The following is a 14,930-nucleotide window of genomic DNA, read 5'->3' as shown; positions in this document are numbered from 1 at the left end:
GAAGCAGTGCAAGAATCACTTTCACCTCTGCCAGCGGCTACTGTTGGTCTATTAGTCCGTGTATCCCCCCCGCAAGCTAGCAATTTTCCGACCCGCCTAACACTGCCTCGATAGCAGCAGCAAATATTCTTGCACCCTTTCTATTTAAGTGTATTCCATCCCTGTAGAAGCAGTCTCTCCTGTTAGCAAGCACAGGGCAGGCTGAGAAAAGTTCTACTCCTTGAGCCTTGCACAATCTCTCCAAGGCCGAATTGATCGACAAGGCTCTCATCATATACTCCCTCCTATCGTGTCTGGGAAGAATTACAGACACATTCAAATTTAACCCTAATTCACGGCTTTTTTTCAACAGTGACCTGTACCTATTAAGTAATTCCGCAGGTCTTGTACTCTTAATATCATTAGTGCCAACGTGTACAACAATATCACCCTCTGCACTCTTAAAATATGATATCTGCTCTACAATGTCATCAACATTTTCCCCTGGCAGACATACCCTGGTCCTGTTCCACCTATCCTCTCTACGCAAAATATTCCCCATTTCCCTGACAATATAGTCACTGACAACAACTAGTTCCTTTGGGACTAGCACATTTTGCCTTGGGGGGTTGCTGCTGTGTTGCGTGATGTTGATATGGGCAGCTGAGAGCTTGATGGGCCCCTCAATTTAAATCCTTCGAGGGCATCCAACCTGCCCCTCAAGCTCTCATATAGGCCCATAACAATGCTTAGTTAGCGCCTGATTTCCTCACTCCTAACATCGCGCACACAAGATATTCCCTTGGTAATATCACGTCCCGTTCTTGATGCTCCAAAAACATCAAACAAACAGTACATTTCAAAATTCATAGGACAACTGCCTCCCCTCTGTTCTCCCTCGAGCCACAGCTCTCCCACCACCTTGAGACTTTTGCTTTGCTGCTCAGGTCTCAGTCATGATCTCGATTCAATTTCAATACAAAAAAAAAAAAAAATCCTAAAGTTATATCCCAATGCATTTATAACACTATATATACATATTTCGTGTATATATATATATATATATATATATATACACGAAATATATATATATATATTTCAGTATCGAATGTTATCTCTGAGTTACGTTATATTTCTTTCGTATTTCCTTTCAAGTTATATGTATTAATTTATAATGATATCTAGGTCGTTATATGTATTTAATTAAAAAATACAATTTAATTGATAAGGAAATTTAATAAGATTAATAAGTTTTACTGATTAATTGATAATACTATACTATATTAAGCTAACAGATTTCTAATACAGTCCTACGTGTTTCACTTTCTAGTTTTAGGTTAAACCCTATGCTATCTAGTTCGGGCTATACGTTGTATAGTATAACAATGGCGGCAAGTTACAAACCGTAAATTATTATTATTATTATTATTATTATTATTATTAACCATATGGTGCATTATTAACCATATGAGGCTTATGGTGCACTAACCAAAAAAAATTTCCAAGTTACACTGAGAGAGAGAGAGAGAGAGAGAGAGAGAGAGAGAAGTAGAAAGGAATCATCAAGAAAGAGAAGAATGATGATAACCAGCTCAGGACCTTGGGTGTGCCAAGCCCATACTCACCAGATATGAGCCCCTGGGGATAATCTACGGACACTAAGTATTAATTAACTTTCAAAATCGCTATCTAAATTCAAAATAAACCAAGAACCTTGACTAGTTCTATAAGCTACTTATAGAAAATAATTTAACATAAGAATTAAGTCAATAAAATGGCTAAATATAATTAAAAGCTACGTTCGCCGGAGCCGCAAAATCTTGTCTAACACGTGGATTGGATCGTCGCCACCATAATAATAATGCCTGATCACTGCGTTTTTGAAGTCATCATAAGTGGGCCACAAGAAGTACACAAAGCTACATCGCTACACAGAATTGAGAAAAGCGAAAGCAAGAGTTGAATGTAAATCTACTTTAATTTCTGTGCATAACGGAAAGATAATATATGTAGTAAGGGACAATATGAAAAAATAAATGAATAAATAAAAAAGATCAGTTCTGATTCGTAGGTGTGATAATTTTTGTTAATCATAAAGCCTTTAGTACTGCGTACAGGTCCGGAGGCCTCATTTTTGGGAGGATGTAGATTTGCTTGAACGTGTACAGAGAAGGGCAACAAGATTGGTAAGGGGGAATGAAGGGATCCTCTTACCAAGAGAGGCTTAAGTTCTGCAAATTGCAGCGGCTGGAGACTAGGCACCTGCGAGGTGATCTGATTGAAGTGTATAAGGCCTTGAATGGGTTCAGCACGCTGAATTCTGGTGGGATTCTTCCACTTGTTCAGATTAAGAACCTAACGGGGCTTAATTCAAATTGAGGAAAGATAGATGTAGAATAGATGTGCGGAAATTTGCCTTTATCCAGCGGGTAGTTAATTGCTGGAACAAACTTCCTTTCCATCTGTCGTTTTGAAAGTTGATAGGTTGAATAAATTTAAAGAATAACTGGATAAACATTTAGAGTGAATTGTTTTGTACTTTTTTTTTTTTTACTATAATTGAACAGAAATTATTTTACTTTTAAATTTAGCTCATTTTCAATGTTTGAAGTTTACGTTTATGTGTTGCTTTTAATATATCATTTTTCTTTTTTCAATAATTGTTGAGCAAAATATTGATAATGGTTTTAATTAGAAAATTTAAATTATTTTTCCAGAAATACTTTTTTTGGTTAATTGAAATATTATACATACAATTGCTACAACATTATAACCAATTTTTTTCAAGCCCACAATAATGTTTTACAAACAATGTAATTTTTCTGCAGTAATTTTTTTCACGGATAAAATATAAATGACATCTTTGTAATTTGACAATAAGTTTAGAATAATAAATACATATGCACTTGTAGTTGCGTCCAAAGAATTTCTCAGTACGTTTCCACCTTTGTAATCAATATAAGGTTTCAGATGAGTTTCATCAATCATTAAACTAATTTTGTGTTCTGAATTATTTAAAAAAGCCAATTTCTGTTTAGCATCAGAAAATGATTCTCATGGTGGTCATTTGGAATTTTTGGGTTTAGAGAAGAGCAGAGCCTACGAATAGTACTTGAATGAGGAACAAGTAGGAATAGGATATATATTTGCTCATTTTCAAAATGTTTCAAAATGGCAAATATCCTATTTGCCAAGAGGAATCAAATGAAGTGAATACAAACAATATTCTTGTCGCTCGACCAAACAGGAAATATATGAAAACTTCTGAAAAATTTTCGTCAGCAGTAAGACGATATGTTGAGAGCCTTGTCGATCAATTCAGCCCTGGAGAGATTGTGCAAGGCTCAAGGGGTAGAATTTTCCCAGCGTGGCCTGTGCTTGTTAACAGGAGAGACTGCTTCTACAGGGATGAGATACACTTAAACAGAAAGGGTGCAAGAATATTTGCTGATGCTATCGAGGCAGAGTTAAGTGGGTCGGAAAACTGCTAGCTTGGGGGGGGGGGGAACTAATAGATTAACAGTAACCGCTGGCAGAGGTGAAAGTGATTCTTGCACTGCTTCTATTGAAATGCAATTGAGCAGCAGCCTGGAAAGCAAGGCAATTGGGATTCCCTGGAGCAAATCAGGGAGTCATAGTGGAACAAGTAAATATATGGGCTGTGTTAGAGTAACTAAGAGTAGAAACAGGTGCATGTATACTTGTAAGTACACCAATGCTAGGAGTATAACTAATAAATTTGATGAGCTTGAAGTGCTAGTCAAGATATCAAAAGCAGATATTGTTCGGATATCAGGCGTGTGGTGTCACACAGACATAAGCAATTGTTACCTCTCACAATCTGTGGTTACTCTCTTACTTACTTAGGCTTCCCCATTTCTTCGCACTCTTTTCGCCTTTGCGAGCTCCAGAGGTATGGCTGTAACAGAAATAGTCAGACTAGGCGTAACTCATACTTTTTTGTTCTAAGTGTCGTTAGTTCGTTTTTACCTTTTTCTTTTGGTTGGTTATCTTATTTTACCTTAGCATATTTGCCTGTCTGGTATCTAGTTCTGCTTTCGTCTAGTAGGTTTCAATAGGACAAAGCTTTGTATACCTTCAGAATAAAGAGGGAGAAGGCTACTTCCCCTCTCCATCCCGCAGTTTGGGCTTTCGCGTTGTGATCATCATCGGGTAATTATGTAATTAATTACTGGACGCCGCAATTAACTTCAAATCATGCGTTAATTATGCTTTAACACTTAGCTCTATTACTTTAGTGATTGAATGTGGGGTTTTGGCAGTAAATGAAGAAACCTGAATAACACAAAAACATAACAGGAGTTTAATACAAGAAAGAACTTACAAGAGAGAGTTTTACACACTTCACTCAAAAGATATGTTAAGACATTTCATTAAACATGTTTATCAAAATAGTCCAGCACTTATAAGATCAAACTTTTAACTTTATTCTTAAATTTCAACAAGCTCAGATTGTATGAAATTAGAAAGGAAACGTTTTAACGGTACCATGATTACTATCATCTTCCCACTCCGTACTCATATCATTTTAACTAACCAGCTCTAGAGATCGCACTGGGTTGATCAGTCGATGGCTGTGGCTCTCCAATTTGCTCGGTCGGCTCTGGGCGTTGGCTCAGCAGAACAACGATCAGTTCCTCGCTGGGCTCTTTGGTCCTTCCTTCAGGGTCCTGTCCGTTCCTCTCCGTCCTTCTCTGTCCGCCGTCCGTCTCCATCTCTTTTCCTTGCAAGGGTCCGCTTTTTATGTCCCAAGCCCGCCTACACTGTTTATACAAAACTTTTTTCTCATTGGCGGGAGCCAAGTCTTAAGATGCTCCATGGTACGTCATGGAAAAAACTTTTTCTCATTGGCGGGAGCCAAGTCTTAAGATGCTCGATGGTACGTCAAGGAAAAGCACTGGGTTCAAAGAGGTATCTCACATCGCCTCATCACGCCACCTAACGATTATTCCAGTGACACGTGGAGCCACTCTACCATCTCCCTTTTTAGGTCATGGTAGAGCTATTGCTCGCATTTATGCAACGTCTATCTGGGCTGAGAGGCGTCTGTCTACCCACATGAGTAACACTGTTTCTTACCCTCTTCCTTTGCCCCTAATTTGCATCTTAAAGTGAACGCGTCCATCCGGTGTTTACAAAAATCTTCCACTTTGCACTTGCAAGTGGCTAACTGATACAGATGTTGCTGGCTAACAACTGTAGGCCTCTTTAACATGTGTCTATTACAGCTATAGCGACTAATTTTTGCCATTTTACTTAGAAAAATATACGCTTTTACTTGAGGATTTTTCTTCTACTTTGTACTTTTAATTTCCTACTTAAAGTGATATTATATCTAAGCTTTTGAGAGAGAGATCTAGATAGGTCGGGTACAGAAAATTTACCGTAAGTTTGAAACATAGGAAAAGGCAGAATTAGCGCTATAACACAATGCAGGATTGGAATTTGGGGAGTACAGAAAGGATAGACAGAACAGAAGGGGGGGGGGCGAGGTGTTATGTTGTTAGTTAAGAAAGACGTAAAATCTAAGGAAGTGCATCCAATTGATGTTGGTGAACAATGCAATGTTCAATCTGTTTGGTATGACATAAGCACTGGGAAAGGAAAAATGAGGGTAGGTGTGTGTTATAGGCCTAATGAATCTGATGAGTATAATGAGCAGTTGTGCAGAGAAATAGAGTGGGGCAGTAAATCAGAGTGTCTTATAATGGGGGATTTTAATTTTCCTGACAATGACTGAAATTTGTGGGTGTCACTCACACACTAGCAAGGCTTTTGTAGATTTATTGGATGATTTTTTTCACCAGCAGCATGTTCGGGAGGCAACTAGAGGGAATAATACTCTTGATCTGATTATCTGTAGTGATTTTTCATGCATTAAGAATCTACAGATAAAGGAACCACTAGGTGGCAGTGATCACAATGTGCTCAAGTGCGATTTACTCAAAGAGGTAACTATCATCAGGGGTAAAGGGAAGGGTTTTTGCTTTCGTAAAGGTGACAATGGTGGTCAGAGATAGTATTTAAATTCTATACGGTGGGACCAACTAATAATGTTACCAACAGCAAACATAAAATGGGAAGCATTCAAAGAAATAATCTTGGAAGCTATTAGGCTTTTCATACCAACTAAGAAATATTGTTCAAGGTTTAGACCTAAATGGATGTCAGATGAAATAATTAGACATGTGGCAGAGAATAAAAATGCATGGGATACATATAAATTAACAGGTGACACAGAAGCCTATGATAGATACAAGTTGATCTGTAACCAAGTTACAAAGGAGGTTAGGCAGGCGAAGGCAGATTACGAGAAATCTTTGGCAAGGGATGCTAAGAAAAACAGCAAAGAGTTCTTTACTTATGTAAACTCTAGAAGGAAAGGGATGAATCAGATTGGTCCACTTGATATCGATGGGTCAACTGTTGATGATCCTGCTCAGGTAGCTAACAAACTAAATGAATATTTTGCATCAACATTCACACATGAGGAGTTATTCAGCGAGGGAAATGTCAGAGGTGTATTCAACTCTGGCAGTAAGCTAGAGAATCTTGTAATAACTGAGAGTAAAGTGGAGGAGAAATTGTTGAAGATAAACACAAGAAAGGCACCCGGGGTGGATGGGATCTATCCAGTTATATTACAGGAGGCAGCAAAGGAAGTAAGCAAACCCTTACCCATAATTATGAGAGCTTCCTTGGACTCAGGGGAGGTACCTATGGACTGGAGATGTGCAAATGTGACTCCAATCCAGGAAGGAGGATCAACGGGAGACATAGGTAATTACAGACCTGTTAGTTTAACTTCGGCCAGAGAAATTAATGGAGGCACTGGTTAAAGAAGCATTGCAGAATCATCTAGACAAGACTTCAGTTATAGCTCGGACAGAGTATGGGTTTGTTAAGAGGAAGTCTTGTCTTACCAATTTGATTGGATACTATGATGTAGTCACATAGGAACTGGATGCAAAGATTAATTTTGATATCATATATTTGTATTTTAGAAAGGCTTTTGATACTGTTGCACATGGAAGACTGCTGCACAAATTGGAGTAGGGTGGCATTGGAGGCAAATTGCTGTTATGGATAAAGGGATGGTTGAGTGGGAGAAGACAGATCCCCCAGGACGTATCAACTGTGTGGTACTACACTGACAGAGGTAGAGAGCGAAAAGGACCTGGGGGTAATTGTGCATGTAGATATGAAGTTTTCTGAGCAGTGTAGAGGGTCTGCAAGAGTAGCCCATGGTATCTGGTCAATGATATAGAGGAATATTTCTTGAAGGGATAAAGGGGGTGATTATCCCCTTGTATAAGGCAATGGTCAGGCCCCACCTTGAGTACTGTATACAGGTCTGGAGGCCTCATTTTAAGAAGGATGTAGAGCTGTTGGATGAATAGGATAGATATTTATATTCGAAATATCTATCCTATTCATACAGAGAAGGGTAGCGATATTAGTGTATGTAACAAAGTGTTGCTCTTACGAAGAAAGGCTTAAGTTTTGCAAATTACAGTGTCTGGAGACTAGGCACCTTCGAGGTGATCTGATTGAGGTGTATAAAGCCTTGAATAGTTTTAGCATGCTCAGTGCTGATGGTATTCTTCATCTTGCTCAGAATAATCGCCTGAGAGGGCATAGATTCAAATTGAGGAAAGACAGTTGTAGGATAGATGTGCGGAAGTTAGCCTTTAGCCAGCGGATGGTTGATTGCTGGAACAAACTTCCGTCTGTCGTTGTAGAAGTTGATAGCTTAAACAGATGCAAGGCAGAACTAGACAATCATTTGGAGTGGGTGGGTGAGTAAAATGAGAAGGGGGTGTTTTGTTTGTTTTTTTTTTTTTGGCTGATGCTGTATAAGCTTTCTTTCTTGCATCATGTGCCCTTGCTAATGCTAATGTTAATGTCTCCTTGATAGTTTAAAGCTGCCACAAATGAAATGAAAATTTAGAGATATCAAATGAATAAAATGAAGGACGCTCAATGAAGAATAAATAGAAATACTTGGGGAAAAGAAGGAATCCGGGCGCCTACGTTCGATCTTTTCTAGATTCTGTGTGCGCATGCCAGTACTTCTCGAAACTAGTGTTGTGTGAAGAGAGCTTTTTTGGCCGCGTATCACTCACGATCTTTTTGAAACAAGTATCGTGTCGGCGATATTTGCTTCAAAAAGAATGAACAGCGATATGTGATTCGTTATTGTGTCAGACGGGGCTTAGATGCATCGGAAACAGTTAAAGAAATGAATGAAGCATATGATAATGAGTATCTTGGTAGGATGGCCATATTCCGGTGTGACCGAACTTTCTGGTGTGAAGTGGTTTCTCCGTAAAGATAATGCCAAGCCCCATACGGCTAATATTGTGCAGGCAGTGATCGCTGCCACAGGTTCCGAGATTTGCACACTTTCCGTGGCGAAAGTGTGTAATGTTCATGGGAGAGTATATCAGGAAGGATAAATCCACAGACGATTCAGATGATGACAATTAAGATAAAATCTTGCACCAGTCCGCAAATTAAATGATTATCCCCGTAGATTTAAATTGACATTTTGAAATTTGATATGCAGTCTGTTTACTTTTATGCATTGACGGGTTACTTAATAAATCTGAGCGTTGTGTTGACTGTATCCTATATCGTTACATTAAGCCGATTGTTTCATCCTACTACCCCATGTGTGGGTTAAAATGAAACACCTGGTGAAATTTTTAAATTCCTTTATTGAGAATTCTATTGTGAACTAATGTTAAACAGACTGGATCCAGGAGCTATGTCATTAAGCTTAAAATTAATTCCAGAAAAAGTTTTAAATACAATATGAGAGAGGGTTCTTGAATTTCAGATAGTGATCCTTCTCAGATCGCGAGAGATGTCTGAAGAGAAAGAAAATTAGTTTTCTGTGTTTGGAGTTGAACGCAAATGACTGCTGAGTGCGATGTGATTTAACATGAGATATAACGATGCGTCTGGCTTCTAATACTATGCCATGTTCAAATCCACTTAAATCTTTTTTCTTGTCCATTTTCACTGAATTGTACACATACAATGACCCATGTATTCAGGACAGTAGGTGGTGCTTTGCATTGTGCTGATCATTGGTTTTTCTGTTGCTTGTTTTATGATTAATTCTTACGCGTTTTTGTAGTTTTTCCAATTTCAGAATTACCTTCTTCCTAAAGATGTGATGAGTATGTTGTTTAAATCTTTTTGCATTTCATTGTTTATTCAATTAAAGGCATAGAGTTACGTAGTGAGATATGCAGTATAAGAGCGAATTTTAAATTCTTGTATAGTAGCTTCCTCGTTGGCAGAGTATTATTAAATAGTTAGGCTTAGGGTCGGCGAATGCTATCTACTGGGATGAAGACTGAACTTCACACTTTTCTGGATTTTGTCTAAATATTGTGGAAAAGTAACTGATGATTTTCTGGTGTTCTGGTACTGTTGAAAATTAATTGGGAACAAATTTGAGCAAAGCTGACCCCCTGTTTGAGAAGAATTCCATAAGTGTCAGTATCATCTTAAAGTCATTATTTCATCGATTCCGTTGAGAATTTTTAAGGAATTTCTGTTTCGATCCATTCAGCTTCGCCGCCTCTAAAAGAAATTTGATGAAGCCAGAATTATTAATTATTGAGATATAAGTTGGTTTCGTTTAAGAAATCTCGGATTGCTTTCCACTGACACTGTGTAAATTGAGATAACCTTTGGGCAAACTGCTCAAAATAGTTATCGGACGAGGGTAGCATGGTTTTTTTTTTTTTTTAAAGGAAATTCGGGTTTTTTATCCAGCAAAAACCAAATCGACCACAGAACACACACAATTTACAGCCATATTATAAATGGCGCAATATGGCCTAAGTTGCTGAAGTACAACAAAAGTCAATCAACCAAGTAAGTTTTCTTGGCTTTACTTCAGACTTTACAAATAATTGCTTTGCCTACATCAAAACTAAAAAAGAAGAACCTCAGATTTCACCTCATGAACATCTGGCAGAATTGTTGGAATGAAACAACCACTGGACTGACTACTACAAGCTTCTTACTGGATGTAACCTTCTTACTTAAGAAAATTTCCAGATGGTTTCTTCCTGGCTTATTCTCCGTGTTTATCTTGACAGGATTTGGTTCTTTGAATGCCAGGCTTAGGGAACGTGGAGCCTTAAACACCAATTTATGCAATTGTGGATTTTCCGAAGATTAGTTCATGTCTTCTTTGATTTTCCGAAAAAAAAAATGTGTCCATAAACTCCTTGTGTTTGACTGTTTTGTGGAATGAAAAATCCGAGTTTCTGGAGAGAAAAAACTCAGCCATGGAGTGAAAAAGAGTTAAAGACGTCAACAGGTTTATATGAACACTACACACAGAGCTCCATCTACTCGGTTTTCATAAGCCAGTCAACAACTGCCATCCTTTGTGTGGAGCAATGAATGCCATAATTGGTCCAAAGCCCTGAGGAAGCCGGTCAATGAAGTGGCGAATATCGCTGCACCCAATTCCCATCAGGTAGGCAGGTGTGGTGTCTGGTGTTGTGAATGCTTGGGAAATTTCTGGCGACGACAAACTTCATTGTTGGCATTGCGCTGACCATGAAGTTAGAGGAACCTGGGATTATGGTACCGAACTGTTTCTGATATTATACTTAGGCCTTTTGGTGTTTCTGCAGCGATCATGAAAATTTTGGACTATTCGCTCCTACAGTATGGTTGTTCCTTGACACGGCCCTATGTTTGCTTTAACAAAATAATGCGTGTCACACCACTGCTGCAATTCCAGAATGGCTTACGAACAAATGTACAAAAGCTGCAATAGCTGGTGCAAAGTATTCTAATAATTCTAATCCTATGAAATATATATTCTAATATATTCTAAGCCCGATCCTAATCCTATGAAACATATATTCTAATATATTCTAAGCCCGATCCTAATCCTATGAAACATATACGTGATAAACTGGAACTTCAATGAGGATCAGATTAACACATTCCACTTTGTTAGCAGAAATGTTCATTGTTTCTACAAAACCAAACCAAACTATTATATTAGGTAATTTCTTACGTATACCCATATTTGTGGCTGTAAATTGCGTGTATTCTCTCGTCGATTTGCCTGTTTTGCCGGTCGAAAAAAACCTAAAACCTGGTTTACGCATGAGACCGACTAACTCAGCCGCAGAGTGAAAAAAGCCCATTAAAGTTCCTCGTGTCATCGACGGGATTCGAACCCGGGCTTTTTCCACCCGGTGTGGGGAGGACGGTGACGATACCGCTGTGCTAACTGCGAAGACTCATTGTTTCTATAGGAGGAATTAAGTTCTATCATTCGTTGGTGAAAGCCCACCTAGTTTTCTTTTGCAGCGGTATTGTTAATAATAATTGGAATAAATTACTTCTATGTATAGTTAAGCAAAGAGTTTTGGAAGTTCAAAAGCCAGCTGGATTGGTTCTTACACTTGGAAAATATATAGTTTATTATTATTATATTTTATTTTTTTGCCAGCAAAAGTGTGACTTCTTTGGTTTTTTTTTTTAGGAGCATCTGCGACTAAGACTATATTGCCTGTAAAATATTGCATGTGTTCTGTGGTAGATTTTCTGTTTGCTGGACGAAAAACCCAAGTTTCCGGGAGGGAAAACCTTGCTACCTTCGCTTGAGACCGAATAACTCAGCGACGTTGTGAAAAAGGCCTATAAAAATTCTTCACGTGATTAATCGGACTCGAACTGAAGTCTTTTCCACGCGGTGTGGGGAGGACGGTGATTCTGCTAATTGTGCTACCCCACGAGGGCTAGCTTCTTTGTGAGATATGGCCAGTAGCTAATACTAATACAAGATTTAAAAATGTTATGAGGAGTTATAAGTCGAAGGGAGGTTATTAATTTTTTCAGAAAAAGCCAGTGTGTGTGTGTGTGTGTGTGTGTGTGTGTGTGTGTATATATGTTGTTTAAGTGCCAAAATATCCAAAGCATTGGGCAATCAGTGTGTTGTCTCGTATTACACATTATTAAAACCCTTCTTGAATATATTTTTGTTCATATATCATTTGGAAAGTCTGAAACAGGTATAGAATTTATGATAGTAATGGAATTTAATGAATTACTTTTTAAATACGAAATTAATTGATACTGCATAAATCACTAAATATCATTGAAAATTAGAATATTATGAGTACAGCGATAGCAGCTGAATTTGTAGTGTAATGGATAGAATTGTTTCACATGTGTTGTTTATTACTTTGAGTTTTTGTATAAAAAACAAAACAAAACATATTTTGTTTTGTTTTTTCCCCTTACCATTCCTTGACTCTTTTGAAAGAAAAATTGGTCGAAATGTTATAACAGATATATTACTAGTGTAAGGGGAGAGCAGTCACGCGGAAGAGACTATTTTTTTTTTCTTTTTGACCTCTCCATTACTCATATCCTTAATTTGGTAATTAAAAAAAATCAATATAACGTTCGATCTATTGAGCCTTTTAGCTCTGTTTTATATATTAATTTGGTAATAAAATGTTGTGTGTGTGTGTGTGTGTGTGTGTGTGTGTGTCCATATTGGTCACATCTGGTCGCTTTTTCTGTCTTTTGGATGAAAAAGCCAATTTTCAGGACCAATTAAATTTGGTTTGCGAAAAAGGTTTATTACTATTCTACCATCTTGAAGATTTTCGAACCAAGACTCGCATTACTTTTTATAAGCCCTCACGAGTAACTACCGTGTTACTAGCGAATGCGCATGGTAAGTAATAAAAATTCCCATTTCATAATTTGCTTAAAAGAAAAAACTTTTCAACTTTTATTTTCTTTTTGTGGTCGAAACAGTTTGTTTCAAATAGTGAACCTCTTTTACCGCTAAAAGAAGTTCACTGTTTCTGTTTATTATTCATTCTAATCACAAACTTCCTACATACTTCGTTATCAAAGCCATCACACCTAGGGACTTCCAACCGTACTTGGATATAACCGATATATTACTCATTTATTACGCTCACCCACCACCCATTTCATTGCTAAACAGAAACGCAAACAGGTTTAACAGCTATTTGTCGACATTTTCGTTTTAAGGTCACCTTTCAATGGAGGCATTGCTTGACCTTTCAAAACACAATTGGAAGCCAACTTAGGTACTGCATTTTTAAAGGCGAAAAAATCCTTTGACCTATAAAGGTAATAGGATTTGTTAATTGAGTATGTGAGGGTAAGAGGAAGATTTTTTTACTTTTTTATTTGTTTAAGTGCGCTTACATAACAGTGTAATATTCATGTTAAATATTATAAATATAAATTTAAATAGTTGCATCAGGGGCGGCTAGTCCATATAAGCGAAACGGGTCGCCTGTTACCGGGCAAAGTGCGATGGGGCACTGTCCATAAACACAAATTAGCTAGTCGCTTAGGCTGCTGAAAAATTTCAGGAAAAAAAACATGAAGTTTAAAAAATTAATATGAAAAAAAATATACATATACAAATATAATAAAGATGTCATTATTTCGTTTCCAATGCGCGTATAGTGGTAATCACCTAATCCATTTCTTTACTTTTTTGAGAAATTTTTGATAATAATAAAATAAATAACAAAATAACTTTTGTTGTTTATTTTTATTTCATTTATTTGTTTTTATTTAATCAACACAGAAAAAGTCTGTGGCTTCATTGCACTATATGACTAACGCCGACCGGGCTAGCCGAGTGGGTAAAGTACCTGCCCGGCAACCCAAAGGTCGCGGGTTCGATTCCCGCCTCGGGCTTGGATCAAAGTACTGCAAAAACCTTAGGAGGTGCAATATGGCCACAGAAGCCGATGCGCCAACAACTACCAAATCAAAAAAAAAAAAAAAAATATGACTAACACTATATAGAACTGCTAATTTATAGGTACGTTTAGGAGATTTATCAGCCTCTGTGGGTAGCACCGTTGGTATAAACAATGTTTTGCCTACAGGTGGAAAAGACCTCAGTTCGGATCCCTGAGCGAGGCAAGAAGTTTTTATGGGCCTCTTTCACACTTTGGCTGAGTTAGACGATCTCAGGCGAGGATAGCATGTTTTTTTTTTTTTTTTTTTTTTTTTATCCCAGAAACTCGGTTTTTTCGTCCAGCAAACAGCAAATCGACCACAGAATACACGCAATTTACAGACATACGGCGCAATATGGCCTAATTTGCTGATATGCTAAAACCATGCAATAACCAGCCAATGGGACTTGTTATCAATAACTATTTTAACAGATTTGCCTGTACGTATAAAACATAAGCTTAAAGGGAAAACCAGAGTATATTAAGTTTAGTCAAAGGTAATTTCTGCAAAATTCGAATAGGCGTTTAGCTGAAGTAGTGCAACCATCACTAACGAAAGTGGCGATAAGTCTGCACTTTGTGGGTTGCTCTTTGCCCGCCGCTATCTCGCATACTAGATATCGGAGTCTTAAAATTATATAATGTTATTTTTCCATCACCTTTCTCCAGTACTTGCGACCTGTATGTCCTGTTATGGCGGTATTTATTTGCATCAATTCCCAGTACGTTGAAGAGATGGGTATTCTTCAGGGACAAGCTTCTGAGACGGCAAGTTGTTTAGGTTATTGCGCTATCGGAGATGCCATTGGTTCTCCTTGATATCCTAGGGCTGGCGATTATGATCCAGATTTCAGACACATCCATTCCCTCCTGTATCGAATTGGACGAGAATACAAGTTCTTACCTACGATTGATTATCTCCAAGGTGAGACGCCTAGGTTTGTGAATAGTATCCTTTTTGGAATATTGTTTACAAATCATGAATATTTTGCAATATGAACTTTGAGTGATGCAATCTCGCTAGTTCCTGTCGGATGGCCCATATAGCTGCGAAAGATTTCTTGCTTTTTTGAGCTGCTGAAGTGGTCCTGTAAGGTGAGTCCGTTTTAATTCTCTCGAATCTGAAAGACACATATA

Source organism: Mastigoproctus giganteus, chromosome 3 (genome assembly GCF_048544385.1).
Source record: "Mastigoproctus giganteus isolate SK-2022 chromosome 3, ASM4854438v1, whole genome shotgun sequence".
Taxonomy (NCBI): domain Eukaryota; kingdom Metazoa; phylum Arthropoda; class Arachnida; order Uropygi; family Thelyphonidae; genus Mastigoproctus; species Mastigoproctus giganteus.
Note: the sequence above shows the minus strand (reverse complement) of the source record.